This window comes from Coloeus monedula, assembly GCF_965178545.1.
Source record: "Coloeus monedula genome assembly, chromosome: 1".
Lineage (NCBI taxonomy): Eukaryota > Metazoa > Chordata > Aves > Passeriformes > Corvidae > Coloeus > Coloeus monedula.
Window position 1 is genome coordinate 112,961,089 of NC_138781.1, and position 15,385 is coordinate 112,976,473.

A 15,385-nucleotide genomic window follows, 5' to 3' on the forward strand; every position below is an offset into this window, starting at 1 on the left:
GATGGCAAAAGGCTTCCTGCAAAGAGGTGAGTTTTGTTTCTGTGCCTGCCACTGTAAGGAATGTTTGGGTTTCCTATCTTCTGTCAGCTTTACCTGTGCATTCAAACCCCAGCGTAACCAAAGTGGAAAGCTGAAACACAGGGATATGGAGGAGGTGGGGCTCTGGGAAGGGCCAGCTCATGCTGCAGGGAGCTAACATCAGTCCCAAGGGATCTACAGCAGTTTAACTGCAAAATCCCTTTGAAGAGCCAATACCAGGATGTGCTGCAGGGAGCCATGAAGTGTGGGTGTTGTGGGCCACTCATACCCAGGGCATCAGCCTAAGGAGTGGTCCAGGCACTCAGACACAGAGCAGAAAGACATCCAAACTGACTGACAGACTGTATCAAACCATCCTACGCGGCACCAGACACTGTGGACCTTCCAGAAGGCTGTGAAGCTCAGCTGAAGGTACTGCTGCAGGTACAAACAGCTGCACGCTGGGCTTCCACATCGGCTGTTGGCATAACAAACATTAAAAAAACCCAATTTTAAAAATGCACAAAGAATTACAAGTTTTAGTATTGTATGGAAAGGCCAGACTTCTCTGACTAGGAGCCTGAGATTTAGCACAAAGAGACTTGGGCACTCAGTGATTTCCAGTAGGTTGTAGATGCTTGAAACTCTGTGCCACCATTTAAACTGGCACTTAACACCTAAATCTATCAAAACATGGAGTTTGCCATCAGGTACAGTGAGATGTTGTACTTCACCCAGCAGGAGGATGAGGCTTGCCAGATCCCCCTGCACTGTGCTATTTGGTCTTTGTGCTCATCAATCCTCAGGAAAAGTAAATTCAGACTGTGCAAGGGAAAGGAAAACACAGATGGCGAGCTGGAGTCTGTAGAAGGAAATTCATAGAATCATAGGATGGCCTGAGTTGGAAGGGACCTTAGAGACCATCTTGTTCCAACCCCCCCTCCCATGGGGCAGGGACACCTTCCACTAGACTAGGGTGCTCCAAGCACTGTTCATCCTGGCCTTGAACACTTCCAGGGATGGGGCATCCACAGCTTCTCTGGGCAACTTGTTCCTGTGGCTCACCACCCTCACAGTAAACAATTTCTTCCTAACACCTAATCTAAACCTACTTTCTCTCATTGTGAAGCCATTCCCCCTTGTCCTGTCACTCCAGGCCCTTGTAAACAGCTTCTCTCCATCTTTCCTGTAGGCTGCTTCATTCTTCTCTGAAGGAAAAATTATAGTATTGCAAACATTATTTCCACAAATCAAGTCAGATAAAAGAAAAAAGTCGTATTTCTGTGTAGACTTAGGACTGTGTTTCTTTGGGTTTTGTTTTTTTGTGTTTTAAGACCCTTACTGGATCTTTGCTATTTCCTGAGTGGCTGCTGCACATGAAGATCCTCCCTCATGTTTAAGATAAGCACTTAGCCTGCTGGAGAACGAAAGCAGTCCGGGTGAGACTTGTGTAACCTTGACAAACTGGAACCAATCCCTCCTGTAATGGCTTTCCCAACTTTTGCTTTTGTTTTTCTCCAAGCCGAGGAGTACGTCTGAAACCAATAATGCACAGTTCCCCTCCATGGGTATTTCATTACTACCTTTAAAACTAGAGCTTACAATCACTATTTGAAAGTCAGGTTTCCTTTTCCCTGGTGCTTTAAATGTGAATTTGAGGCCATAACTTAGCATGGGCTTTAAATGAACTTGAGAATACTCGATGCTCTGTGTTCAGTTTCAATGAACACAATCTAAATTACTGAGGACAGAAAGTTCTTCGAGCTGATGTTTTCCACAGACATCTGAGATTTAACTACTACTAAAAGCCACTCATTGCATAAACCTTCATTGATTACAGCAGCATTCAGTGCCTGTTGTCTGCTCCCAAGCACTGCTGCTCAACTCCCTGATTTAGAATATCTTTGCACGGGCGTAGTGGCAGAAATCCATCTGACACCCCAAAATGAGTTGAATATTGTGGACATTTCTTACTAAGCTGTGAAACTGCTCCCTCCCTCTCCCTGCTCTCTAAGATCCCAGGAAATATTATTTTCTGAGGTGTGAGCAAATGTAGAGCTGAGGCTGGAGAGCTCAGTGTCACCTGTCTTCTTTAGATGTCATTTTCCCTCCTTGCAAACAGGGTCTCTCAAGGAGACAGACAATGCTTACCTGTCTTTCTGTGTGGTAGGGTTCTCATGAAAGGAAAACATATTGCTAAAAGATTATTACTACTAATGGTAGATAATGCTATGGAAAGGAAGAAGATCAAACTCCCAGATACATGTTGCCTGGTTTTAGGGCTTAAATGGGAAAGAAAAGACCTTCTGAGGGTTTCATTATACTCAGCTTATTCTCCAGTTGCAGTCACATTCTTAATTAGGGTCCTGGTACTTGGCAGAGAAAATACTTTTTCCAGAAACAGTGTTTCCCCCACTAGAATCTAATAAGATTCTGTTTTGGGAATAAAACACAGAGAACTAAGGGGTGTTCTCTCAAGAGGCCAGCTCTTGGATTGCTCCTGAGATGCCCAGGGAAGCAGCAAGCACTGCTGAAGCCCAGGGTGTGAGGACAACACAGCGAGCAGCTGCCAGCCCTGACCACGGCCTCCTTTCACCTGCCAGGTCTCCAGGACCCAGGAGCACCTGGAGGGCTCCACTTTCCATGTGCCATTCCACTAGCAGAAGACATTTGCCCCACACTGCTCTTCAGCAGTGGGTTGTGTGGTGGGATTTCTCCGGGTGCAGAGCCAAGCTTTGCTTGGGGGCTGTAATCCCCCTGAGAGCAACACCAGCAGCCCCCCTTTGGGGGAGGCCACAGGACCTGAAAGTGCAAACCTCAAACTTCACGCTGTTCTTTTTCCCACAGAAGTGAGGAGGAGCATCTGCACTGGGGGGAGAGCAAATGGGCACTGGCAGGACCCCACAAACCACCCACATGCGCACACTCACACTTGACTGCTCTGCTTTCTCAGGTCATAAACTTGTGTTTTTGCAGGCAAGTGGGGGACTGAGCTCAGCTGTGCTTTCTGTACTCCCCTGGCTTTGCTTTTCGTCATGATCTCTGCTATGGTGTTACCCGTTTCCTCTCCCACATCTGATCAGACTAAAAATAAGCCATAAAAAATCATGATGGAAACAGAATAAGTTATTGTACCTCTCTGGAGCAGCTGTTCCCCTCTGCCTGCAAACCCCAGCTGGCAACTGAGCCCCACGCAGCCCCTCGCTCATTCCTCCTTGTGGGGTGGGGGAAGACAATTGGGAGAGTAAAAGTGAGAAAACTCATCAGTTGTGATAAAAGCAGTTCAGTAGGCAAAGCAAAAGCCACACACAAGCAAAGCAAAACAAGGAATTCATTCACCACTTCCCAGGGGCAGGCAGGTGTTCAGCCATCCCCAAGAAAGCTGGGATCCATCACACCTAACAGTGACTTGGGAAGACAAACACCATCACCCTGAACTTCCCCCCCTTCCTGCCTCATCCCCTGGCTCTTACTGCTCAGCATGATCCCATATGGGCTGGGATACCCTTCTGGTCAGCTGGGGCCAGCTGTCCTGGCTGTGTCCCCTCCCAGCTCCTTCTGCACACTCAGCCTCCTCACTGGTGGGGTGACATGAGGAGCAGAAAAAACCTTAATTTTGTGTAAGCATTACTCAGCAATGGCTAAAACACCCCTGAACTATCAACCTGTTTACAGCACAAATCCAAGCCATAGCCCCTTACCAGCTACTGTGAAGAAAATTAACTCTACCCCATCCAAAACCATCACAGGAATTCATCAGACTGAAGTGAAAACCTTGGAAGGTGGGGAGGGGAGCTGCCATGAAGCTGTGCCAAAGGGATGTGGCAGAAGGTCACACAGACATACCTGCACCTTGGCTAGGGCTGGGGGTAGCTGGGTGTTGAATTGATGGATGCCCTGGGGTTTTTAAACCTGCCCAGCTCCATCCAAGATAGGTGTCAGACATATACCTCTGGCTTCCTAATTAAGGGAAAAGTCACAAGCAAGGCAGAGTCAATCTTTCCGAAGAAGTTTCCCTCTTCTGTAGTTGTTTCTGTCAAAGGGAATGATTAGGTTGACTATAAATGATATTAATGTTCTCCTTAAAAAGTCATAAGGAAATCTGCTGTGAGCCAGCCTGCTGTTCCCCTGGAATACAGAAACGTGCCTGTTTGTTTCCCAAACAGTCATTTGCTGCAGACAAACAGAGTAAAAGGAAATATATGGCACCAAAGAGTGATTGAAAGAGTGGGAGAGCTGGGAAGCACTACTGGAGCAGCATAGCCAGGGCTCTCCTGCGGCCCCATGTCCAATATCAGAGTACATGAGGTGGTTCTTGGATTTGTCATTGTTATGGAGCTGGTGAGGTTTAGAAGAACCACAAAAAAATTTCAGTTTAGAAGTTATTTTGTTCCCATATCATATTAGCTGTATTTCCCTTTTGTCGTTGTCATTTACAAGAATATTGACATATAAACCAATGTTTGTTTTGTTAAGCTCATTTTCTCTTCCTACCTATTTCCCCTCTGAAATCATGAGGTGAACTATTTGCAGAAACAATATATTTGATAAATAAACTCCTTTTCCTTTTCACAAATTATCTGGGAATAGACATTGATTTTTTATTGCTTTGTTCATTATCTAAAGCATTTGTCAAATTCTTCCCAATAAAATTCCAAACCATGCACTGCTGTCACAGCTATCATTAACAATTTGACTTAGTGATTTACTTTCTGGAGCCGAATCTTGAATAATTCTTCATGTCATTTCCAAATCCCAAAGACACTGTTAATTTGCTTTGCAGGAGCATCTTCTAGTTCCTGCCATGCAGCAGGATGACACTGCTAGGTGCTGCATAAAAGATCAAAAAAATTCTTATTCCAATACCCAGTCTAAGTCTAGAAACAGCTGGATATTACCAGCAAAGCCAGAGTACAGCAACAGGTGGGTGTGATGGACACTGGTGCAGCATGAAAGCAGTCAAACAGTTGTCATGTATTTTGTTGGTATTATAGCAAAGAAGAGTCTGTCTAAGCAGAGATTGAAAAAAAATGAGGTATATTACATAAACACTGAAATTATTTTGGTTTATTCTTTGATCTGATAGTTATGGTCCCCTATATTATTTAATGCTGCTTGAGTTCTTCCCAGACCTTGCAGGCTAGCTGCAGGAGTAACTGATATCAAAATGTCTAGAGAAACAGTACTTGTAGAGCTATTTGTAATCTCCCTCAATATTTCTTGTAATTACATTTTCAGAGAGTAAAAGAGATCACAAACACAATCAGAGCAAATATAAGAAAATGTACTTTCTCAACCTTTAGTTTAAAAGGCAATTTCCTAAGTTCAATCAGGAAACATTCTCATTTTAACTGTAGTCTTTCTGCCTGAAAAGGGAAGAATTTGCAAAAAGAGATAGAGACAAGACTCCACACATGAAGAAATTTCCCCATAATTTTTCAAGAGAAGCTCGCAGCTCTTTAAAACTAATAATCATCATTTCAAGATACAAAATCAAGCTTAAGCAGAATCAGGCAAGAGAATACCATATGTGACTGCTGGGATTATATAATGGGAAAGTTCTCATTGATTTTTATAAAGTGTTGGATCCCAGAGATTTTAAAATTAGGCACGAAGCTGACCCAGTTTGGGTGGAAAAAGCTCACAGAATCCCAGGGAAGAACACAGCCCAGGGAGAAGTCTCAGGATGTACAGTTATTTTTAACCTTTTGGACCTGCAAGACAAAGAATGAATTCTGAAAACTCTGGGTAGAAAAGAGGTATTTCATTTTGAAATTTTAGAATCCTCTACCCCTGCCCGTAGATTCTGACCCCAGTAGAAAACTTGTACAGCAAACTTTTTTTTGTATTAAAAAAAATTTTTGGTGTAGACTGAAGCTGGCATTTTACTCATCCCTCCACAAGCCTGGAAGACAAAAGTAAAACATTTTCCAGGATGTGATTCAAGGAAAGAACAGAATATTCAAGGTTGGACTACCAAAACAGAAAGGGATCTTGTTTTAGCTGAAATCAAGAAAGTTAAATTTATAACCAAACATGGCAAAGATAAACTGTTGAATAAAAAGATGAATTTACTCTCAGAATTAGCATTTGAAAATTGGTCTAAAAAATGCTGCAGTTTCCCAGTGGTTAAGTGTGCCTCATTAGATGATTCAAATAAAATTGACCTGGACAAGTATTCTTTTGAAATTGTAATTGAATTTTCTTTTAACATATAAGAAGGTTTCAGCCTTTCTTATGAATATGAAGGCACCCTTAGCTGAATAGACTCTATAATACATGCTGAACAGCATTTCAGATACAAATTTATTTGCAGTGGAGAAATGTAAAACAGGCATTTGTGTTTTGAACCAGGTGAGGATGAGATGCCTGTATTGGTACCTGATCTTAGCATACCAGTGCATGTATTTTTAGTTGCTCTGAAATGGGAAGAGGGCCGAGTAGACTTTTTTTGACAATTTAGTTATGTGTTACTTGCTATACACTTATGGATTGAAATCCTCACCACTGTTTCAGCCTCATTTTACCACGAGAAGGTAGACTAGGGCTTCAACACACTCCCTTTCCCTCATCCCTGAGAACAGGATGTACAAACAGAAGCAGAACAAGGATGGACACCTTGGATCTAATTTCCAAAGACCCTTCTAAAACCTGGGACACAAATTAGGATGGGGAGCCCCCAGTGAAGCAGAGGTGTCCAGACTGCTGGTTTATGACTTCTGTAGCATCTCCCACAGTCATTTAAGGGATGCTTTTATTAGCCAGTGTGGAAATTTTACAGTATGGGACTTTGGAGGAGCTTTGGCCAGCAAGAGCTGGGAGAACATCTCTGGACACACAGCTCAGCCCTCCCTGATCCTTTCCACTCCTGGCCACATTGGGATCTTCCCCAGTCGACTCCAGCATGCCAGGCCCTGTGCAGGTAGGACAGGCAGCTCCAGCCTTACAAACCACAAGGCTCCAGCCCCAGCTCCAGCCCCAAGGTGGCACTCGGGGAGCAGCAGCAGCTCAGCAATGGGCAGCTTCGGGCAGTCCTGTCCTGGTTATCCCCTGCATCTGCTCGCTCTTATTCTTGCCATTCCGTGCCCGACAGGTGTCCCAGGACAGTACTTCTGGCAATAGTTAGAGGGATTTATCTTGTTGTTTTGGTTTGGGTTCTTTTAATGTTTTCTTATTTTGCTGCTCAAGCCAGATGAAATTCCGGATCGTGTCCAAGTGCTGGCACAAATGTGAAGGCAAAGCACTGCGGTACTGGCAGAAGCCAGCAGTGCCTTAAGCTGGTACTGCCAATGAGGACACGGGCAATTTCTCAGATGGAAATCTGTGGCCTCACAGCCATATTTTGTTAACAGAGCTGAACGTTTCTCATTCATTGCAAGCTGGCTTTGTTTGAATCCTACTTCTGATTTTCAGTGGAAGAAAAATAATTCTAAGCCACTGCCTTAGAAATTAAGTTTTGGGGTTCTTTTACATAATAATCTTCCCTAGTTCTTACAAACTTTTCCTTTTTTCCTACAAATGTTAGTGTTGCCACCTTAGCCCAAAAGTCAGCATTGCAGTTCCTGCCCTGTTGATCCTCAGCCATCTGCTGAAAAGACACAACACAAAGAACACGATTGCAGAAAGAAGCTTGGGCAAACTTCATTCTAAGGCAAAGACTCGGATTTCATTGATCTATAACTTGACATTCAGTTCCTGCAACTGAATAGAAAAAAGGCATTTATAACCTATTAAAAACCCAAGGATGATTTTAGTCTTTTTTTTTCTTGTTGGAGAAATCAGTCTTTCAGAATAGCCTGGGAGTTGCAAATAAAAAAGAACTTTTCTATGTTTATTTAGAGAACCTAACCCCTTGGAGCCAGCATTTTCACTAATGCATTTTACATTAGCGGGCTGCATCAGGAAATCCTGATTTTTGGTGCCAGGGGGGTAATTAATATCAGATCATGTTTGCAAAATGGTTGTGTTTATGTGGGAATGAGGACTGAGCTCTAACTGGCAGGGTTTGAAGTACTCAACTTTTGCTATGAAGCTTCCATAACTTGTCAGGATGGGATGTTGAAATTAAAGGACTAGGTCTTGGTAACTTGGTAGGGCTACGGCTGCTGACGAGAGCTGCAGCCTTTAGGATTCTCTTCAGAAACCTTTAAGGGGAATCTGAAGAGTCTTAAGAGTATGAGGAGATTGGAGGTAACATGCAAGTAGTTGTTTTGCTCCTATGGTCTCAGATGTCCCAGGAAGTGCCAAAATATGTATCACATGGTGGTTGTTTCCCAGTATATCCCACCTCCATTGTTCCCAAATCCCTGTGCTTACCAGGTAAGGAATATCCATAGGTGGTACAGATGCATTTTATCAGCACACCTCAGAAGCGGTACTTGCTTTTGTGCACACACCAGCCAGCATTGTCCAAAATAGCTGTGGGTCAGTTCAGTAACTCTAAAACCCAGTTTCTCCTGAGCTCTGTGTCTTGCATGGGCTCTGCAGTGCCACTCCAATGCTCCCCACTCTAGGAAGTGCAGTTCCCCCTGCAGCTGGCACCCAGCTGCTCTGCAGACTTGCTTCTTCCTCCAGAGAAGGAGGAAGTATACAAGATCTTCTTTACCTCCTCCTCCTCCCAACTCAAAGCCAGGATGTTTAGGGAATGGGAACTCTACTCATGATGGTGATACAGCCTCCTTCCCTAGCACAGGCACTGTCTGCAGCTCCAGCTGGGACATCTCCAGCTCAGCTGAAGAGGATGATGGAAGGATATCCTGAGCAGCATTACATTCTTAGTATCAAAAAAAGAAAAAAAACTATAGGAGATGGTTTGAACAAGCTTAACCCTAACCCTAACCCTAACCATCTAGTGAAAGATGGCCCTCCCCATGGCAGGAAGGTTGAACTAGATGACCTTTAAGGTCCATTCCAATCCAAGCTATTCTTTGATTCACAAATGGTGCCCAAGAACAGCCTATTTGGTAAAAGACCTTGGGTTCTCACCTCCCCCAGAAGTTGCAGTTTCTTAGCACCAATTAAGAAATTTGGAATAAAACTTAGTAAGTTTGAAAATCACTCAGGAATACAGGACCCACTGAATCATAACATTACGAATTGGTGCAGGCAAGGTTTAAAATTAAAGGATGTTTTCTGAAGCTGGAAAGAGGAAGAGTGCAACTGAGTAACAGCAGCAACTGATGTTCAAAAGAGAGTTTCATCTGCTGGCTTCCCAGCATCCATTTCCATGGGATGTGGCAGCTGGCACGTTCTCTGTAAGACCATTTATTTACTCCCTCCCCATCAGACCCTTTGTGGAAGTTCATGACTCCCTCAGCGCTGGTGGGGATTAAAAGTAAAGGTGTAATCTATGTGAGAGCTAATATATGTTTTGTACTATAATGAGCCAATATACTATTATGGATCTTGTGGTAAGCTTGCTGTGTTTGATAAATATGATCAATAGATCTTATTCCCCTCTGAGATGCCCCCACCATCATCTTTCCATACTCACCTCTTGCCAGTAGTCATTTGGGGATAATTATTCCCACCAAGATCCTACCTCTAATGTGCCCACTGTCTTTCCTTCTGTCATAAATTGGTCTGATAAAATAACAAATCTGAACTATACTGCTATTATTGCTGTTATTTTACTAGTTCCTTGATCCTAGAATAGGGCTAGCAATCTAATAATTCATGGCAACTGTAGAAAAATTCTATGTACCTAATGAATTTCTCCTCATCAGGTATTTGTGTAATGGATTATTCTTACCTAAGTCTAGGTACAATGTCCTAAGCTTGAATACTCTTCAGCAACACGGTCTACAGCTTTTGTTCTCTGAGAAGTAATGGACCACCTCTTCTTCTTTTTACCAGTATCTCTCAATAATTACAGTTCATTTTGTGGCTTGCCTTGATTTTATTTCACTGTGTTCTCCTATTATTTTAAGCTTATTCCTAACAATGAGAGCTTTCAGTGCACCTTCTCCTTGGTTTGAAGGCACTGATGAGCTCTTGATCTTCCACATCGGGATAATTTGTACATCCACCATAGTGTAATTTCTTTAAGGACTTGCCAGCTCTTCTGAACTCCTTTTTCAGAATTTTTTTTCCCTGTTAAGGTTTCTTGTAGTAAAATCTCACCACAATGACTGTACGTGGTCTCTTCCAACTTGTTGCCATGCATTCTCAATTGCTCTATCTTCCATGCCTCAGAGAAAATGTACCACCTTTTTCACAAAGTGCTATATTCACTGACAAAGCATCTCCTCTCTTCAACTTGAAAAAAGATGTGGTATATTAATGTTCAAGACCAGTAAATAAATAAATAGAACTGTGTTTCTGTTATGCCAATGGAGTTATAGCTTCAATCATACACTTACGGATCTTCCTTTATATTCCTGCCTTTATTGCATTTATACACAAACATCTGAAGTTTTACGCTTATCAATTTGATATCCTCATTCTTGTTCCTCCTCTGATCTTGTAACATAAACCACCTCATTCTACATAATCTTTTGTTCCTGACACTTTGTTTCTGGGTGCTGACAACTCTGGCTGTTGGGTACTGACTGTGCATGAGGACCTGCAGTGTTGCGTCCAGGCTTGTCCCACCCTCAGCAAAGGAACTGATGAAGTGGAGCAAATTCAACGGAGGGTCCCCAGGCTGGAGCCCTTTGAGGGGAGGCTGTGGGCACAGGGCTTGTCCAGCTGAGACGGGATGGCTTGGGATGGGGCCTAAGAGCAGTGTACCTCTAAGTGTATAAAGGTAGGTTAGCAAGAAGACCAAGCCAGGAACTTCATGGCAGTGAATGGCTGGAGAGCAAGAGACAACAGGCATGAGCTGAAACGCAAGAGGTTCAGACTGGCTAAAAGAAGAAACTTCTTCACATGGAGGAAAGTCAGTCATGGTTCCAGAGAGGTTGTGCAGTCTCTGTCCTTGAGGATGGTCAGCACCTGATCTGAACCAGCTTTGAGCAGAAGGGTGGACTAGAGACCTCCTTAGGTCCCTTCCAATGTGTATTTATTATCTGACTTGTGGCCTTCTGAGAATGCCATCAGTCATCAAAGTTGTTGAAAACCAACAAATTCTCCTCTCTCCTCACCCGTGTTGGCACTGGTGCTACAGACCCTCACGTGTCCTTGCAAGTCTCCTGGGTTACATTAAGGAAGCCTTTATGCTTATTGATGTTCCTAAGTTTCACCATCTATTCCTCCTCCTAAGCTTTCTATACCTCCTTTTACTCCATCATGATTTTTTTTGCTTTGAGAGGCTACATAGCTCTCAGATTCACCAGTGTGCAGTATGGTGCATAAATGAAATCTTTTCCTACACCACAACTGTTGGCACAAGTTCCCAGAGTCTGCTTAGGGATCTACTACTCTCCTTGGATATTTATTTATCAGGAGAAAAAGGAGCACCGGTTCCTCCTGCTCTCAAGATCTACTTGTGCAGAAGATGGTGGAAGAGGGATGTCCCAGTTTGGGCCAGTGAGGTCAGTCAGTTCATCTGTGAAAGTCTAGGAATCCTCATATAAAAAGAGTAGCAAACTCTTCCTGTTGATGGAGTCACAGGTGCCTGCAGCGCTAGAAATTGAGGACTCAGTGCTGGGAGAGGTTCCACACAACCTTATGGATTTTGCCAGGCAAAATTTGCCAAGGCAGATTTTGTTGTCCATCTTCCTTGCAGCAGGCTTTCCCACTCCTAAGTCATTGGCCAGTGAGCAACAGAATCAAAGCTCTTGAGCACCCTCTTCCTCACATGTACTGGTGCTTGGAAGATGCTGTGATCTCTTAGAAACTCAGGGAGCAGTTCACTATAGAGATCTTCACCCAAAGGCCCTGCTTCCAAATACAATGTAAATCCACTAATTCACAGCTATCTCTGGTGCTCAGAGCCTCCTCACAGCAATAGAGAAAGTGTTCTCAAAACTCCACACGTGTCCCAGGCATCTCCCTGTGTCTCCAGCAGCACTTCTGCCTTTGCATCTTTGTCAGGCTTCAAGGACAGTCTTGCCTGTTACCCTTCTAGAAGATGGGTACGGTCAAAAGGTAAGCTGTTGTGGCTTACAACAACAAACAGATGACCAACATGGTCCCAGTATGAGAAACAGCAGCAAAGGAGAGAGTTTAATATTCATCTAAATACACAAACTGTACTACTGATGCCATAACATGGGGTAGCCCACAAGTTCCTGAGTGATTGGATCAACCTGTTGCAAAGACACAACCACACACCCACCAGCACTACAGCAGGCTGCAGCATCCTCCTGCAACAATTCTCAGTGAAAAGCAGGCAGCCCAAAAAGTGCTTTGACCCACCAGCTCACTCATACCAAAAAGCTGATACAAGCTGGTCATGCAGCCAAGTGCCAAGTGACCAGCTGCTGTCAGTGGTCACTTAAACAGTGATAACGCAGCATAGTATCAAGAAATCCTGGATAGCCAGTCACCTCTATTGTGCTTAGCCCGCAATCTCACGTCTGCCACATTTTAAACTCCAGAATTCTAAACAGTCAAAAGAACTACTGAAGCAATCAAATCAATTAGTCTCATGTTCCTTGTCAGCAGAGTGGGTCTAGTCTAAGACTCCTGCTTTTCTGCCTGCCTTTTTTGCTGCCAGAGAGCCAGAAAACATGAAGCAATGTGAAATTGATGGGCAAATAATACAGGCAACTTAGAACTAAGCTTCTGAGGCAACAGAGGATCAGTGCTGTCTTTACAGCAAGACCATAGCAACAGCTGTAACAAGCACCACTGAGCACAGGCTCCATTAGACATGTTAGCATGCACACAAGGTGCTTGTAGCTGTGACAGATACCCTAGTACTCACCAAGCATCTATTTGCGGTCCTAAAATCAACCTCTTGCCATCAACCAAAAACTCCGGGGGATACAACAGAAACCTTCATGCTGCCTCAGGTTTGCCACGTGCATACCTTTCCCGAGCCTATGTGGACACTGAAGCAGGTGATAAATCCAAAGCCAGTGTCACACTAGCAAATACTTCATCATACTCAGATGGGCAGGGTCTCTGTGCTTATGGCATCAGAAACTCTCATGTTTATAGGCAGACCCCTTTTCATGTACCAGTAAGCTTCTAAAGGAGGCATTCTGTGATAGAAGGCAAACATTTTTCCCAAGCTGGAAGCAGCTCTGCTCATAGATAGATATAGTTATCTACGTGCTCAAAAAGAGGAGCTAGCTCTGAAATAATTTGCATCCTTGCTGGGGTGAAGAAAAAAAAAATTAAAAAAAAAAAGAGATTCAGATCACTCTGATCATTAACCTTTGAGATTGGCACCGTATGAACTTGGCAAAAAACTATCTTAACACGTAAGGCCATAATTAGCATTTAGAAAGAGAAAGAGACTCTTAAGAACTGTGGCACTTGTTTACATTGTAGCCCTGTGAAAAGAAATTCTAAAGACTGCAGGCTAACGAAAGCTACGTCTGGAAAAATGTCAATGCGGCAACTTAATACGGCAGACCAAAAATTCTTCACTTGAAATTTGCTGAAGACATCAGGAAGTACAACTGATGGAACTTAATTTCATAAAAACAAAATGTGAATTTCTACCAAGCCTACCCTCACAAATGGCATTTTTCTATAAAAGTATCTGTAATGAACCTGTGTCAAGATGCCAGCGCACTTCTGGCAACACCGACTGCACTAGGTGATTAGAATTTATGCTGTGTAAAATTAACTTTGAGATTAAATGAAAATTATGAACCAAAATGCAAAAGCATTTACATGGCAATTTACCTACACCATTTGTTTAAAAAGTGCCAAGGCAAGTGAAAGTAATGCAGTGCCCTGAAGAGTTCAGAGACTATTGGGTCTGGCTATCCCAGCAGCTTCCTTTCCAGCCCCACAGCTCTTCCCACTGAAAACCCAAGGTGTACCTATGTGAAGCCAATGACATACTGAACTACTTCCATTTCCTAAGACCAACATGTGAATAGTTAAGAGAAAATTAGAAAACTTCATCTATAGAAAATAGAAAAATCTCCTGAAAAATCATCAGATCTCAAGCAGGGGAAAACAGACATTCTGCAGGATTAGTCAGAATTTTTCCTGAAAATTATGTCATGGGAAGCTTAAGAGTCAAGGGAAAAGTACCCAGCATCTTTGAAGATTGAAATCTAAGTATTTTACTATTCATATTATTTTGGAGATATATCTCACCATAGTGAAAAAATAGTTTTCTGAATAGAACACTGTTACCCCAGTTCAGCTCTGCACTTTGATTCTGGAACGTACACCAAGAGTCTCCCAGGTTTCGCAGAGTGACACTCTAAATGTGACAATTAAAAAAAAAAAATCTAAATATACCCCCAACATTTACTGTCAAGGCAACAACAGAAAAATATATTCTACACCCTAGAATGCTGCTTGTTGCATAAAGCTGTGAGACATGAGGATTTAACATTCTTTCAAAATAAGCTTTTCATCTGTCCTAATTTAAATGTCTACATGAAATGAGGTTGCAGCAAGGTGGGAGTCAGGCTTTTTTCCCACGTAACAGGTGATAGGACAAGAGTCCTGCTCTCCCCTCACCAATTTATCAAATTGCACGTGGGGAGGTTTAGATTGAATATTTGGAAAAAGTTTCTCTTCCAAAAGGGTTGCCAAGCATTGGAAGAGGCTGCCCAGTGAAGTGGTGGAGTCGGTATCCCTGGAGGTATTAAACAGACCTGGCACTTGGGGACATGGGCTAGTGGTGGACTTGGCAGTGCTGGGCTAATGGTTGCACTCGCTGATCTTAAAGGTCTTTTCAACCTAACCAGTTTTACATTATTGTACATCTATCCAATTCAGTTTTTAATCCTAAACCCATGGGATTGAGTTTGCAGTTCTGCATGCCACAAGAAGCACTGTTATCAATTTCAAAGGTGTTGCTTTTAATTTTCATGACATTGTCTGTATCCTTACAAAAATCACACTTACTGCTAGTTTACACATACTGACATCCGAAATAATCCCAAACATGCTGTATTTCTTCTTGGCCATTTGTTACCCACTTACCTTTTACCAGAGCTATCTTTTTGATCTGAGAGAAACAAGGTTGAACACAGTAATTCTGAACTGGAAAAAACTCTAATCAGTACTATTGTATTTCGTTACGCATTCCATAGCACTGCTTTTTGAATATTCTGGTGGCACTGTGACTCCTGACACCCACTGAACAGCAGTTTTAGTGTGTTAGCTGCTGAACTACTCCTGACAGCTGAACAGCTGTGCATGAGTAAATAGGAATTATCCTACCCAATACTGTATTGGTAAACACCAGTCATTTCCTAAGTTCTGACATGTATGTTCCATTGCATTTCTAAAGTCCTGCATAATCTAAGTAGCACCATTTCCACCTCATTTTGCTATCGAGAAG